Genomic DNA, 14,189 nt, shown 5'->3' with positions numbered 1-14,189 from the left:
CATGCTGCCCCCTACCATTGATTTAGATCATCAACATTTAGTTGACGAATACTTCAAAATTGTTGAAACCAATTGTGAATTTGATCTCTACAAACTCCACTATTGGTTAAAACATAAATTCATTGACCAAAGTGACGAGATAAACCTCTGGCAACCCTCCTCACCCCAGTGCAATATTTTACAGATCCACCATTTCCAATATTTTGTTGTATAGTGTCATGGTAGGTATGTTACTGCTCAGTCATCAACGAAATGTTGTAGGTTCAAAACACTGAACCCTTGCTTTCATTTTCTCCAAAATCCCTCAACGAAATTTACCAAAATATTTACTTTCCTTAGAGAGCTAGAATTTTTGAAATGTTTTTACCAGAACATGTCCAATTACCTAAAACCAACCCACCCTATCAGGCATCTATGTTTCCAAAATTGACCAAGCAGATTATATACATTGCCTCATGTCTGTTAGGTTATCATTTTGATTAGTTGGTTGATAAGGTCTTAATAGGTTTTCTATCAATTTTCTTAGCAAATGAAAATCCTTCTCTGATTTTCAATTATAGTGGTTAATTAGTAGATTCAATTCATGATCAATTCATGAAACTAGATACAGAAAGAGTGTATAATTATGCCTATATTTTAGTATACTTTTTTTGTTTAATCAATTATATAGGTTATCTTTTCCCATGCAGAAAGTGTAGAGTCAAGGGAATCCATGCTCAGTCATCCATTAGACTTCCCTGGTGAGGAAGAACACCACTGAATTCACATTCAATGGTTTTGTAGATCATTTCCTATATTTTTCTACATGTTTATTCAACAGTGATGCAAAACCAGGAATTGGGACATAAATGACGAAAATCCTCCATGTTAGTGAACATACCAAAATGGGAGATTAGATGTGAGATACCCCCTTTCAAATTACCTAAATTTTTTCCTATTCATATATTTGCATTAGAGTATATCAGACAAATGATCAACATGGATCAACTTCATTTTGTTGCAACAAAGAAAAAGGCTTAATTGAAGATTAAAATGCAAGTAACCCCCTTTATTTATAATGCTAAAGCAACATGCAATGAAGCAAAAAATCTCTTCAAACAGATTTACTTTAAGCTTAGTTTCACCTAATCTTCTAATCCCCTAGGAGTAATTTCAAAACGAAGGGTAGAACAAAAAACTACCCCATATATTCATACTACTAGGCTTGAGATAAAACAATTTGTGAAGTGGGATGAATGGAAGGAAAACACACTTCAGGAAGTAGAGGAGCAAGTTATAACATCTACACCATCACAGAATCCTCTAAGAGAAGAAAAATAGGATAAAAGGCCTAGACATAGTGCTTCTCCCATGGAAACACAAACTTCAGCCAAGGGATTTAAAATTTATAGTAAAAGGAAGAAGACAACTAGTAAGTGATACACATTCAGAAGGCACTACACAACAACATCCAATCATCCTAATAGGCCCATTCATGTCATCATCTTCTAGAAGAGAAGAAATGGTTGTAGGCCCTCCTTTATCTTCATCCAGTCTAAATGTGTCATCATCTCAGATAGAATAATCACAACAAACTCAGAAAGACAAGAATATCTTCACAGTTTACAAAGAAATCAAATAGAGGAATGAAGCGTTGAAGGCTTCCACCTACACACAATTTTGGAACTAGACATCATCTACTCAACATAGCCTACTTTTTGCCTTCGACACTGAGAGGGTAAAGATGCAAACAGCCTTTCTAGAGCCCAAAGTCATTCATCCTAGGAGTGTTGATGATTATACTAGGTCTATCTTTACTTTCGATACAAATTTGATTGATCCTATTGATCAAATTGACTTACATGAGAAATTTGGTCAAATGATTTATTCTTCTATTAGAATTTCAACTATGGAAGCATCTAAACTTCAACAGTCATTAGACAATGTACAATCTCAGTTAAAGTTAGAAAAAGTTTCTTCGTCAGCAAAGCATTCCAAGATCAAATCCATGGATTTAGTGATAAAGTTGGGATATGATCCCATAGATGTAAAAGCAATAGAAGAACTTATCAAGACTAAAAATGTACACGTAGGTACTATGAGAAAATAACTTAAGCCACCATCTATAGAAGATCTATAAGCTAAAGAGATAGGTCAGCTAGAAATGGAAAAAGAAAATATGTTCAAGATCATAATTGAACAAAATGTGGAGATATATAAAATGGAGATTGAGATTGAAAAACTTCTAAAGGAAAAAAAACAGAAAGAAATACCAACATCAGATAGAGCACCAACATCTACGTCAACTACTACTTCAACAGAGGGGACTACATCTATTGATCCAGCAACAGAGCTGGCAAAGGCTATCGAAGATTTGTCAATTAAGGGCTAAGAGGTCGAAAAACTAAGGAGTCAACTTAACAATTTATAGGAATAGAAACTAAAGACTAATATTACTTATTTAGTTGAGTTGCAGAATTCATACATGTTGACACAAAGAGTTCAATTCGTAGAAAGCCAATCTATTATGATTGATACTATCACATAGGCTAGAAAATGTATATGGGTCTAGATAAAAGAAGCCATCACTGAGATATGGTGTTCAATTGAAATAATCTTTGAGGATGATGAAATAATACAGAGGGCCAAGCAAGTCATAGCATATGTAAAGAAAAATTTGGGATCAAAGCCACAAAGAGCACATGCATCGATAAGGGTTTTGAATTCCAAAACCAAAGATGAATTGGAGGAATATGATATACAAGACAAGACATAGACCATATTGGAAGTCTGAAGGATTCTCACTAAGAAGAATTTAGTGCTGCAACTGGAAAATAAGTGCCATAACCTCGAATCAAGTATTGAGAGGTTTCACAAAATATTTTCAGTTTTACACCAAAAGGGATTGCCTGGATTATAGGGAACGACAAAGAAATGAATTGATTTAGAAGAATATCAAACAAAATTATGTTCAATTTGCAATGGTAAATTCAGGTTTGCAAAGAACAAGGCATAATCATAGGTAGAGCATTTATAGAAGGCCTCAGTTATGATTTAGTCATCATGAGATAAGTCATTTATTTGTGGTAAAACCAACTTTTCAAAAATATACTGAGGTGGATGAAAATTTTACAAGATTAATCAAATACCAGATTCCAAACGGAAAAAGATGGGAAGTATTATGCAAATTACTGAAGTAATAAGTGAGCAACACTCATGAACAGATTAAACAGTAGAGTAGCGGGTTTATTAGCCACATCAGCACCAAAATCCTCGAACATGGAGATAACAGTTTTAGCATTTTCATTTCCCTATATTTATGTACTATTTTTGTGGAAATTTTTTCAATGTATCTAGATATTTTACTTTAGATAATTTGGGAACATTTTGAATCAATAATTCCCAATTCAAGTTGTAAAGGGATGCAATTTGGGAACATTTTGAATCAATAATTCCCAATTCAAGTTGTAAAGGGATGCACCCTTGGGCTAAGTTTATTCGAAGCAGAATTACATATATCTGAAGTTGTCTGATATCAATAAAGGGATTCTGAATTTGTTTCAAGCAACTTGTTCTCTATGTAAGTTTTCTTTATGTTATTCATTCCATTATGTTATTTCAACATATATTTGGCTTTATAAAGAAATTTGAGTAAAATGTAAACTGAATATTCGTCTACCTTAAATCCCCTACGAAATTATAATCAATTACAGAGATTATTTTATTAGATTATTTGTTTAAACAAACTCCTCTACATCAATTAATTGTCAAATTTTCATGAAATTAGATGCATTTTTGTTGATTAGTAAACATAGTTTATTAGCTTATGATTATTTTAAATATTCTATCTGAATACTTAAAACTCATAATTTCCCTGAATTCTTCCTTCCAAATCTTTTAGAACTAAATTACTATTTGAATGTGAAGAAACAACCCTTTCATCGTGTTGACAGAAATTAAAACACAATACCTGTTTATATAAGCTACATACAATCATATAAGCTACGTTACGAGGATGAGATGCATCATAAAATCAAGTCAATCCATGCAACAATTACCGCTGTTTCGATGAAGATAAACGTTTCATGGGCAAATTTAGTTGGAGAAGTCTCCCAGAGACGATCTTGCATAGGCGGAGTCGAGTTCCCTGATTTAGGCATGTTCCCAGTTTTAACTGGCATCTCGTTTCCATTTACAGTTTTTTATTCGGAAATATGAAGTAGGCTATTTAAAAGCTTCTTTCACGTTTTGCAAACATAGGGTTTTCTTGAATACTACATAAACCTTCTGTGGCATAGATTTATATTGAATACTACATAAACCTTTTGTGGCATAGATATGTCTTTAATGCTACAGAAACGTTGTCTGGCATAGATTTATCTTACAATTGTGGTTTCGTCTTTTCTGATTCAGGGCATGCCCAGTTGTAACTAAAACTTCCAATCAACGTTCTTCGAGTTTAACGATAATTAGGAAGTGTATATCTTATGAATCTTACACAGAAAATACCGCTGCCTACAATTATTTTGATTTCCAGAGAAGATATCAAAGGCGTCAAGGTTTTGAGATCAAAAAGACATGGAACTGACATTTCTCATGGAGATCATTTCTTGATGGCAGCGGTACGAGCACCGATAATAGAAACAAAAGGTTCACAATTGCCTGCAAATTTGATTAGTTTAATTGGTGATTTTCAAAGAAGATATCAAAGAAAAAAGCATATACACCACATGGAAAAAAAACATGCATCACCCGAGGTAGCCAAAACATTTTTTTTGCATCTGATGTTTTAGCTGGCCAAGGTGCATGCATGAAAGTATACATGATCTTTTAAAATTTTAGATTTTTCATTTACATCACTTTTACAGATTCACGGTTACCATATTGATAGGCACGATTTTGTCTGATTTGCACAAGAACAAATATTCAAATCTACAAAACAGGGAACACAAGTTTTTCTTCAGATTCTTCTCTTTTGGAAGTTTCATAGTCCATGCAAAATACAGGTTTTTTCCTACTTCTGAATGTAATTTTGATTACCTTTGTGCACTTTTTTAAAAGGTAATCAAAATTAGATTTGAATATTTGTTATGGTGCAAATCAGACAAAATCATGGCTATGAATATCGTGACCGTGAATTTGTAAAGTGATGTAAATGAAAAATTTAAAATTTAAAAAAACCATGTATACTTTCATGCATGCACCCTGGCGAGCTAAAACATTTTAAATTTACCTCAAATATGAATTTGAGGCTTTCGTTTTGGTCTATAAACCACTGGAGAAAAAAACAGGAGTTTGGTTCGTCGTGGGGAGCTAAAACATTTTAATGCTATGTAAGTGTGAATTTGAGGCTTTGGCTTTTGACCATAAGCCAGCTTTTGTGGGACAGAATGTGCGGCATAATATATTGCAGAAAATTCCGTAACAATTATACATATCTCTATAGGGTATTTGTCAGGAACACGAAGCGTTCAATGAAAGAACTGTAACCTTCGAATGAGTAGAATGACAAACCAATAACAAAGCAATAAAAAATTCATAGTTCTCGTAGAAAATAGGTTAAAACGACGATAAGAAACCAATAAAAAATTCATATTTCTTGAAGAAAATAGCTTAAAACGACAACAAAAAGAGACTCGGCCACTTACCTAAATAACTATACAGTAAACCGTGTGGTCCTTGCCTCAAGGAGATGCTCTGTTCCTTTCTTCAAAAGAGATGCATCTTCCACTAAAGCCCTTCCATCCCCGGCTTTAGATGTAAGTCCCTTCAGTCCTGGCCAGCGCAAAAATTCATTGAACCTCCAATCCTTACGCCGAACAGTGTAGAGGCATGCTTCCTTATTTTCGAACTACAATGAACAGTTTTTAATCCATTCTGCAGTGCTTCATTATTTTCCAAGTAGAATCAACCATCTACAATCCATGGTAAATATAGAAATGATTTTTACCTTAACGTATCTGTCTTAAAATAAATTAAACAGGGTGGCACTGTTAGTTTTCCTGATGATTATTCAGTTAGTGTTTCAGTGAGCACTGCATGATTTCCTCATCGTACGTTGAACAATGATGCGCTTGATCCGAGACCTTAGGTAAAAATCATGGAAATCATCCCTTCAATATTACCATTACCATGCAAAAAGAACTCCAAACCGATGAACGAAACGCATGCGATAATTTTAGAAATATATACTTATGTGCAAATATAGATTGAATTTAATTTAGAATTTAGTAATATGGAAAAGGAAAAAAACATAAAACTAGGTTGAAGCAGAATTTTAAAAGGCCATGGTTTCTCTCTCATACCTCTGGGAGGATTTTATCATAAATTTTTTTAAGTTAAATGTTTCCATAAATTTGTTGGAATTACTGGATTGAGTTCTGAACTCTTTACAGCGTTTAAAAATATATTTTAAATAGTAAAAAATAAAGATTTTACAGGAAATTGTTTTGTTGACCTTCAAGCAAAATTTCTAACAAAAAAAACTTAAAAAATTATAATAATTAGACAATACATTAAAAAATATAAAAAAAAATCATGTTCTAATCAGAGTTATTCATTTCAATCAAAATCTCCCAAAAGAAAAAAAAAACCACCAAAAATTATAATATTTAGACAATATTTTAAAAAAATATGAAAAAGTTATTGAGTTTCTAATCAAAAGGTTATTCATATTTGATGCAACAACGATGCAATCTGAGATCAATACGCATGGACTTGTGGGTTATGGGCCCACAACACCTATGGAAAGTGTTATTGGTTTTAAACATCGACAACACCTAAAATCGGAACCACACGGGAAACACAAGAAAAACGCGCTTCAACACATAAGGCTGGACTCTAAATGCATTATGCCCGCATCTATAAATTTCTCTGGTCCGCTCTTTTCACCCGAACTCTATCAATCAATCTCCACCGTCCATTGCATTCAACGATCCAATGGTTGATTTTATACCCGACCAACAAAAGTAATCGCTGATCCTCCATCGTCGATTAACTTGCAACCGATCAAACAATTCACAAGGATATCGGGGGAACAAGTTGCACAGAGAGTACCCGCCCGAAAAGCTATTTCCTTTCACCTCCTCGCTGCTACGTGTCCTCCACTGAATGGAATCAGAAAACTACTCCTTTTTACAACTTATGGTTTTGAGGCCGCCCGAAATACCACTTTCATTGTTTAAACCCCACTCTTGGATATAACCATGTGCATTAAATTAAGAAAAGCCCTTAATGATTGATTTTAGTACTTAATCACGAAATTAACCCTTAATGCTAATTGACCCCGATTTATTATCAATGCACAAAAAACCCACAAAGATTTAGATTTGCGTTAAATGTAAGATTACATAAAATACCTGGTTAATTGTCTGGACGCGGACATGCCGAAAGAAACACGAGTTTGCATTAGGATAACAATACAAGTATACCATGGATCATTTTTGTTAATATAATATCTGTTATAGAGTCTCAACCTTTGCCCGATTACACAAATAAAGGACATTTATTTCAAAATACAATCCACACACTCTTCTTGCTCTCGCTCTACTCAATCCTCCTTTTATTACATTTTTTCCCTTATTTTTATCAATCGAATATCATTCTATTCTGTGCCTAACAACTCACTCCCTACTTTTAATCAATCTAACAACAAATCTCTAAATCCTTGCTCTACCACACATCTATACTAACAACTTAACTTTGAGCCTAAAATAAGACAATTACTAACTATTACAATAATGAAATATAACTCATTTATTGAGAGATCCAACCCTCTCAATAAAACTGACTTTTGACCAATCAGGTCAATAGAATTCAACTTGTTTAACCACAACATGTGAACAAACTTTCACATTGTTGGCTAAGTCCGAATGCTCTTGCATTACATTCTCGAGGAAGAAAATAACCATCCTTCAAAATTTCAGGACTTACTCCATACTTCTGCGATTTTGTTGTTTTCAACTAGTTAGCATCCTGTACTAGATGTCCTTTGCATTTGACTAAATATTGGAAATAAGTCTGTCCTTTGGTTCTTTTGGATACTCTTTTCTGCAAAATAACTTCCACTTCTTTCCTAGCTGTGTTTTGCATTTGTTCTTCCCAGTTTACAGTTTGAACTTCATTTTCTGTAGTCTCTTCCTGTAGCTCTGTCTCTATTTATTTGTATGGATACAAATCTGCAACATTGAAGATAGGTGATATTCCAATCCCTTATGGCAATTCAATTTCATAAGAATTACTTGAAAACTTTCTTTTAATTCTACATGGTCTTATCTTTTTCATCTTTAGTTTATTGTAAGTCTTAGCAGGAAATCTTTATTTTCTCAAATACATCATCACTGAATCTCCCACCTGGAATTCCTTCTCTCTTATTTTTATATTTGTTCTCAGTTTGTATTTTCCACTGCTTTCTTGCAATCTGCCTTTGACATCTTCTTGTAGTTTATGCATCTGATCTGCAAACTCTTTAGCTTTTGCACTTCTTGTCTCTTGTTTAGCCAAATTTCTGAGCTCATACACACCTCTAGGATTCATTCCAAAGACAATCTAAAATGGACTCATCCCAGTACTTCGGTTTGGAGTGTCATTATAAGCAATCTCAGTTTGGGCTAGTGCTACATCCTACTGCTTAGGATTTTCATACACTAAACTTCTCAATATGTTTCCCAAGCTCCTGTTTACTACCTCGGTTTTTCCATTTGTTTGAGGATGGTATGCTGAACTGAAACTAAGGTTAGCTCCCAATTTCTTCGAAAGAGTTCTCCAAAAATGCCCTACAAACTTTGTATCTCTATTAGACACATTACTTACAGGCAATCCATGTAATCTTACAATTTCTAAAAAAAATAGATTAGCTATATGTGTTGCATTACAAGCCTCCTTACAAGCAATGAAATGTGCCATGTTGGAAAATCTATCTAATACAGCATAAATGGAATAATTCCCCCTTTGAGTTTTAGGTAAGCCCAAAACAAAATCCATACTAACTGCATCCCATGGTCGGTTTGGTGTTGACAATGGCCGATATAATCCTATATTCTGGCTTTTTCCTTTAGCATGCTAACATATCTTGCACTTATCAACAAATCTCTTAATATTAATCTGCATCTTTGGCCAATAGTAAAAATCATTAACCTGTGCAAAGGTTTTGTCTTGTCCAAAGTGACCAAATAATCCCCCACCATGTTTCTCCTTTATTATGTTTTCCCTCATAGAACACTTGGGAATGCACAACTTGTTACCTTTAAACAATAACCCTCCTTGAATAAGATAATCTAACCACTGAATTTTGTTATGAACTATTGGATTTTGAACTGCTATATATATATCTTTGAAATTTACATCATCTTTATACATTTCGACCATTTGTTCAAATCCTACAACACCCACTTTCAATTCTTGCACAATAAAACCTACCATGCTCAATGCGTAAAGGACTTTATTTGACTTACCACTCTTGTGTTTTATCACAAAAGTAAAGCTCTGCAGAAATTCTACCCACTTGGCATGTTTCTTGTTCAACTTCGACTGGTTATTGATGAACTGTAAGGCATGATTGTCCAAATACAATATGAATTCCTTTGGCACCAAATAAAGTCTCCATTTTTTCAAGGCTTGTTGTTATGAAACCAGCTCACAAAAAGATAGAAAAGAGAGATCCACGCCTTAGAATTTAGCCTCTTCGAGGGGGCAACCTCCTTTACATTACATAAATGAACAATTCTTGGATGATACAAATGAAAATACCTCCTTTCTATATATAGGAGTCTAAGTGGTCCTAATACAATCAAAGCCTACATAACAATAATATTGTAGGGCACAACAATAACAATAGTGGGCTTCTATGTGGCACAATAGTAACAATATGGGCACTACATGGGTACATCAATATAAATAAGGGGTATAACTACAATAGTAATGGGGTAATCACTAGTATTATAGGGACCCAACATGCCCCTCTCCTTCAAAAAAGTGTTGTCCTCAACGCTTGAGTAGTTCAGGATACTTCTGCATAAAATTCTCGTCCTCCCATGTGGAATCTTCAGCGGATAAGTTCTTCCACTTGATAAGGTACTCTGAAATTGATCGATTTTGTAGCTGTCGAGTTCTTGTTTCTATAACTGCTTCCGGTTCCAATATAATTTTTCCTTCTTCGTCAAGTTCTGGCAATATTGTTTGAACTGGGAGCTTGTCGCCTATAACCTTCTTTAAGCATGAAACATGGAAAACTGGGTGCAATCGAGAAGCTGCAGGAAGCTCCAATTTGTATGCCATAGTACCAATCTTTTGCAACACCTTGTACGGACCATAATACTTTGGTGATAATTTATTATCCTTCTTAGCTTGCTTGAGGGACATTTGCTTATATGGTTGTAGCCGTAGGAATACCCAATCACCTACATCAAAACTTCTTTCACTGCGATGTTGATCTGCCTGTTGTTTCATTCTATTCTGTGCCAACACAAGGTTATCCTTTAAGAGTTGGAGGACTTGTTGTTGATGTTCGATGTGATGTTCCACTGCCTGAACCTTAGAATTTTCTCTTAAATATGATGTGATGGATGGTGGTTGATACCCATAAAGTGCCATAAATGGGGTCATTTTTGTTGCTGTATGAAAGGAAGTGTTATACCACCATTCAGCCAGAGGCAACCATTTGACCCATTGTGTCTGTTTATCAGATACAAAGCAACGAAGATATCCTTCCAAACATTTGTTTACTATCTCAGTTTGCCCATCAGATTGAGGATGATAAGATGAGCTATGAGCTAACTGAGTACCAAGACAAGAAAATAATTCTGTCCAAAAATTTCCAGTGAAAATGGGATCTCTGTCACTTACAATAATCTTTGGGTTTCCATGTAGCTTTTGAATTGTTTCCATAAATGCAGTAGAAACTGTACTGGCTTTAAATGGATGTGATAATGCACAAAAGTGTGCATACTTGGTAAGTCTGTCAACTACCACCATGATGACACTCTTTCCCTCAGACTTGGGTAAACCTGTGATAAAATCCATTGATACCTCCTCCCAATGTTGGCTTGGAATGGGTAAAGGTTGTAATAGACCCGGTGTCTTAATTGTTTCAACTTTATTTTGCTGGCAAACCAAACATTCTGCCACAAACTTTTGAATATCTGATTTAAGGCCATCCCAAAAAAATTCCTTCTTCACCCTGTGGTAAGTTTTTAAAAATTCTGAGTGCCCTCCTAAGGGAGAAGTGTGCAATTCCATAAGAATCTTTTGTTTTAGCTGGGAATTCTTACAGAGGTATAAGCGATCTTTGTACCATAACGAATCATTTTTCCAGCTAAATGTATCAGACGTACTGGAATCTTGTTGTAGCTTTCGAATAAGTGCCCACACTTCTTCGTCATTCTTCCATTCCTCCCTTGCTTCATTTATCCAATCTGGTTGGATGATAGAAATAGTGCACAACAATGCTTCCACATCCTCATCCTTCTTGAGAGTGCATCTGCCACCACATTTTGCTTCCCTTTTTGTAGATGATTTCAAAGTCATAACCCAACATCTTTGTGACCCACTTTTGTTGCTCTTCAGAGGATAATCTTTGTTCTAAAAAGTATTTAAGGCTATCATGATCTGTTTTTACCTTGAAGTGTCTTCCCATTAGGTAGGGTCGCCATTTCTTAAGTGCATGGAGTATTGCCAACATTTCCTTCTCATAAATAGCTTTTCTTAGAAACTTTCCCTTGATTGGACGACTTTCAAAGCAATGGGTCTTTCATCTTGCATTAGAACAGCACCAATTCCATTTCCTGAAGCATCACATTCCACAATAAAGGTTTTTGTGAAGTCCGGTGTAGCTAAGACCGGTGCTTGGCACATTGCCTCTTTAAGATGTTCAAAGGCCTTTGTTGCTTCCGGAGTCCATGAAAATGCATCTTTCTTCAATAATGTCGTTAGAGGTGCTGCTATTCTCCCATAATTCTTAACAAACTTGCGATAATACCCTGTCAACCCAAGAAATCCGTGCAAATGCTTTATGGATGTGGGGATTTTCCATTCCTTAATGGCTTTAATTTTGGTAGGGTCTACCTTAACTCCTTCATGAGATACAATATGACCCAAATATTCCACCTCCTGGACTCCAAAGAAACATTTGGATCTTTTGGCATATAATTGTTTCTCTTCCAATAGTTGTAGCACCCTGTCAACATGTTCAACATGATCCTTCCAAGACTTGCTGTAGATAAGTATATCATCAAAAAATACTAACACAAATTTTCTAAGGAATGGTTTGAAAATTGAATTCATCAAACCTTGAAATGTTGAAGGTGCATTGGTAAGGCCAAAAGGCATGACCAAAAATTCATAATGACCCTCATGAGTTCTAAATGCCATTTTCGGAATGTCTTCAATCTTCATTCTGATTTGATGATATCCTGAACGAAGATCCAACTTGGTGAAGTAAATTGATCCATGCAATTCATCCAGTAATTCATCAATGACAGGAATGGGGAACTTATCTTTAATAGTGAGCTTGTTGAGCTCCCTATAATCTGGACACATGCGCCATGATCCATCCTTCTTGTGCACCAATACTACTGGAGCAGAGAAAGAACTTTGACTTGGTTGAATTATACCAGCCTCTAGCATTTCTGCAACCATACGTTCAATTTCACTTTTTTGGACATAGGGATATCTGTACGGCCTGATGTTTGGAGGAACACTTCCTGGAATCAGATGAATAGCATGATCATGATCACGCATAGGTGGGAGACCTTTGGGAGTCTCAAATACCTTGGAATGATTGTCCAGGACTTTTTGGAGATCTGGAGAAATAGATGATTCTAATGTGGAAACATCTAGCGAACATAATTGTGCAATTACACCCCTTTGCTCCTTTTTTAGAAGCTTTGTCATACCATTAGAGCTGATTATCTTTCCTGGTTTCCCTGCAATACCCCTTAATTCAACTTCCTTTCCTTCCACAGAAAATTTCATGAAAATTTCTTGAAAATTAAAAGCTATTGTACCCAAGGATTGTAGCCATTGGACTCCTAGTACAACATCAGCACCTCCCATTGGAATGGAAAGCATTGGGCTAGTCAATACATATTCTCCCATGGATAGCTTGATATTATGGCACTTTCACGAGCAATTTATTGTTCCTCCATTTGCAATCATCACTTGACACTCTGGTGCTGGATATAGGAAGCAATTCAATTCTTTTGCTACCCTACAATGAATAAAATTGTGGGTGCTTCCTGAATCAATCAACACTATCACCTTTTTCTTCTTGATTTGTCCTTCTATCTTGATGGTTTGAGGAGTGGTAATTCCCGCCAATGCATTACAAGATATGGTCGGATTTATTTGTTCTTCATATAGGCTTTGTTCCTGGAATATATCCTCTTCTTTTGACCTTTCTTGCTCCTTTTCTTCTTCCTCTTCACAATCTATGTAGAATAATTTCTTCTCAACACACTTATGACCTTTTGTGTATTTGCTATCACAATTGTAACAAAGCCCTTTTGCTCTTTTTTCTTCCAATTGTTGTGGTGTCAACCTTGTAGGTTGTGGAAGACTATGGGCAACAACACTTCCATCTTTATAGTTGTGAATGGTATGCTTCCTAGTTGCCATAATTTTGCTTTCCATTTTTCTTGCTAACCTGAATGCCTTCTCTAATGAATCAGGTTCCCAAAGGCGCACATCATGTTGGATATTATCCTTTAAAGACCCTATGAACACATCAATCCTATGCTCCTCTGGAATATCTTTTACCCTTATGTTCAATTTTTGGAACTCCTCAATGTGCTCCATTATTGAACCCTTTTGTTTGAGACTCATCAATTGGCTAAAAAAAGTGTTGCTTTTTGTATCCTCATAATGTGCTATCAATTCTTCCGTAAAAATTGCCCAAGTGATAAATTGTTTACGAGAACAAAGCCATTGATACCATACAAACTGATTTGGTTCCAAATATAAAGTTGCCATACGTACCTTTTGTGTGTTTTGCACATTATTGAGATCGAAGAATTGCTCCATCTGTAATATCCATGTGGTGGGATCCTTGCCATCAAACTTCCTCATATCGATTTTTGGAATGTGGTGATTCTTCGATCCAACATTAGCATCTATGGAATCATGATTAACGTTTCTTTTGTTCTCATCATGAGGTTCCTTTACTACCTTCTCACCATTAGTAACCCTTTCTTGTAGCAACTTCTTCAATTCTTCCA

Source organism: Pinus tabuliformis, chromosome 8 (genome assembly GCF_031772625.1).
Source record: "Pinus tabuliformis cultivar Carrire ecotype Pingquan chromosome 8, CPIR1, whole genome shotgun sequence".
Lineage (NCBI taxonomy): Eukaryota > Viridiplantae > Streptophyta > Pinopsida > Pinales > Pinaceae > Pinus > Pinus tabuliformis.
The sequence above is the reverse complement of the archived record's forward strand: the minus strand, read 5'-3'. Positions refer to the sequence as shown.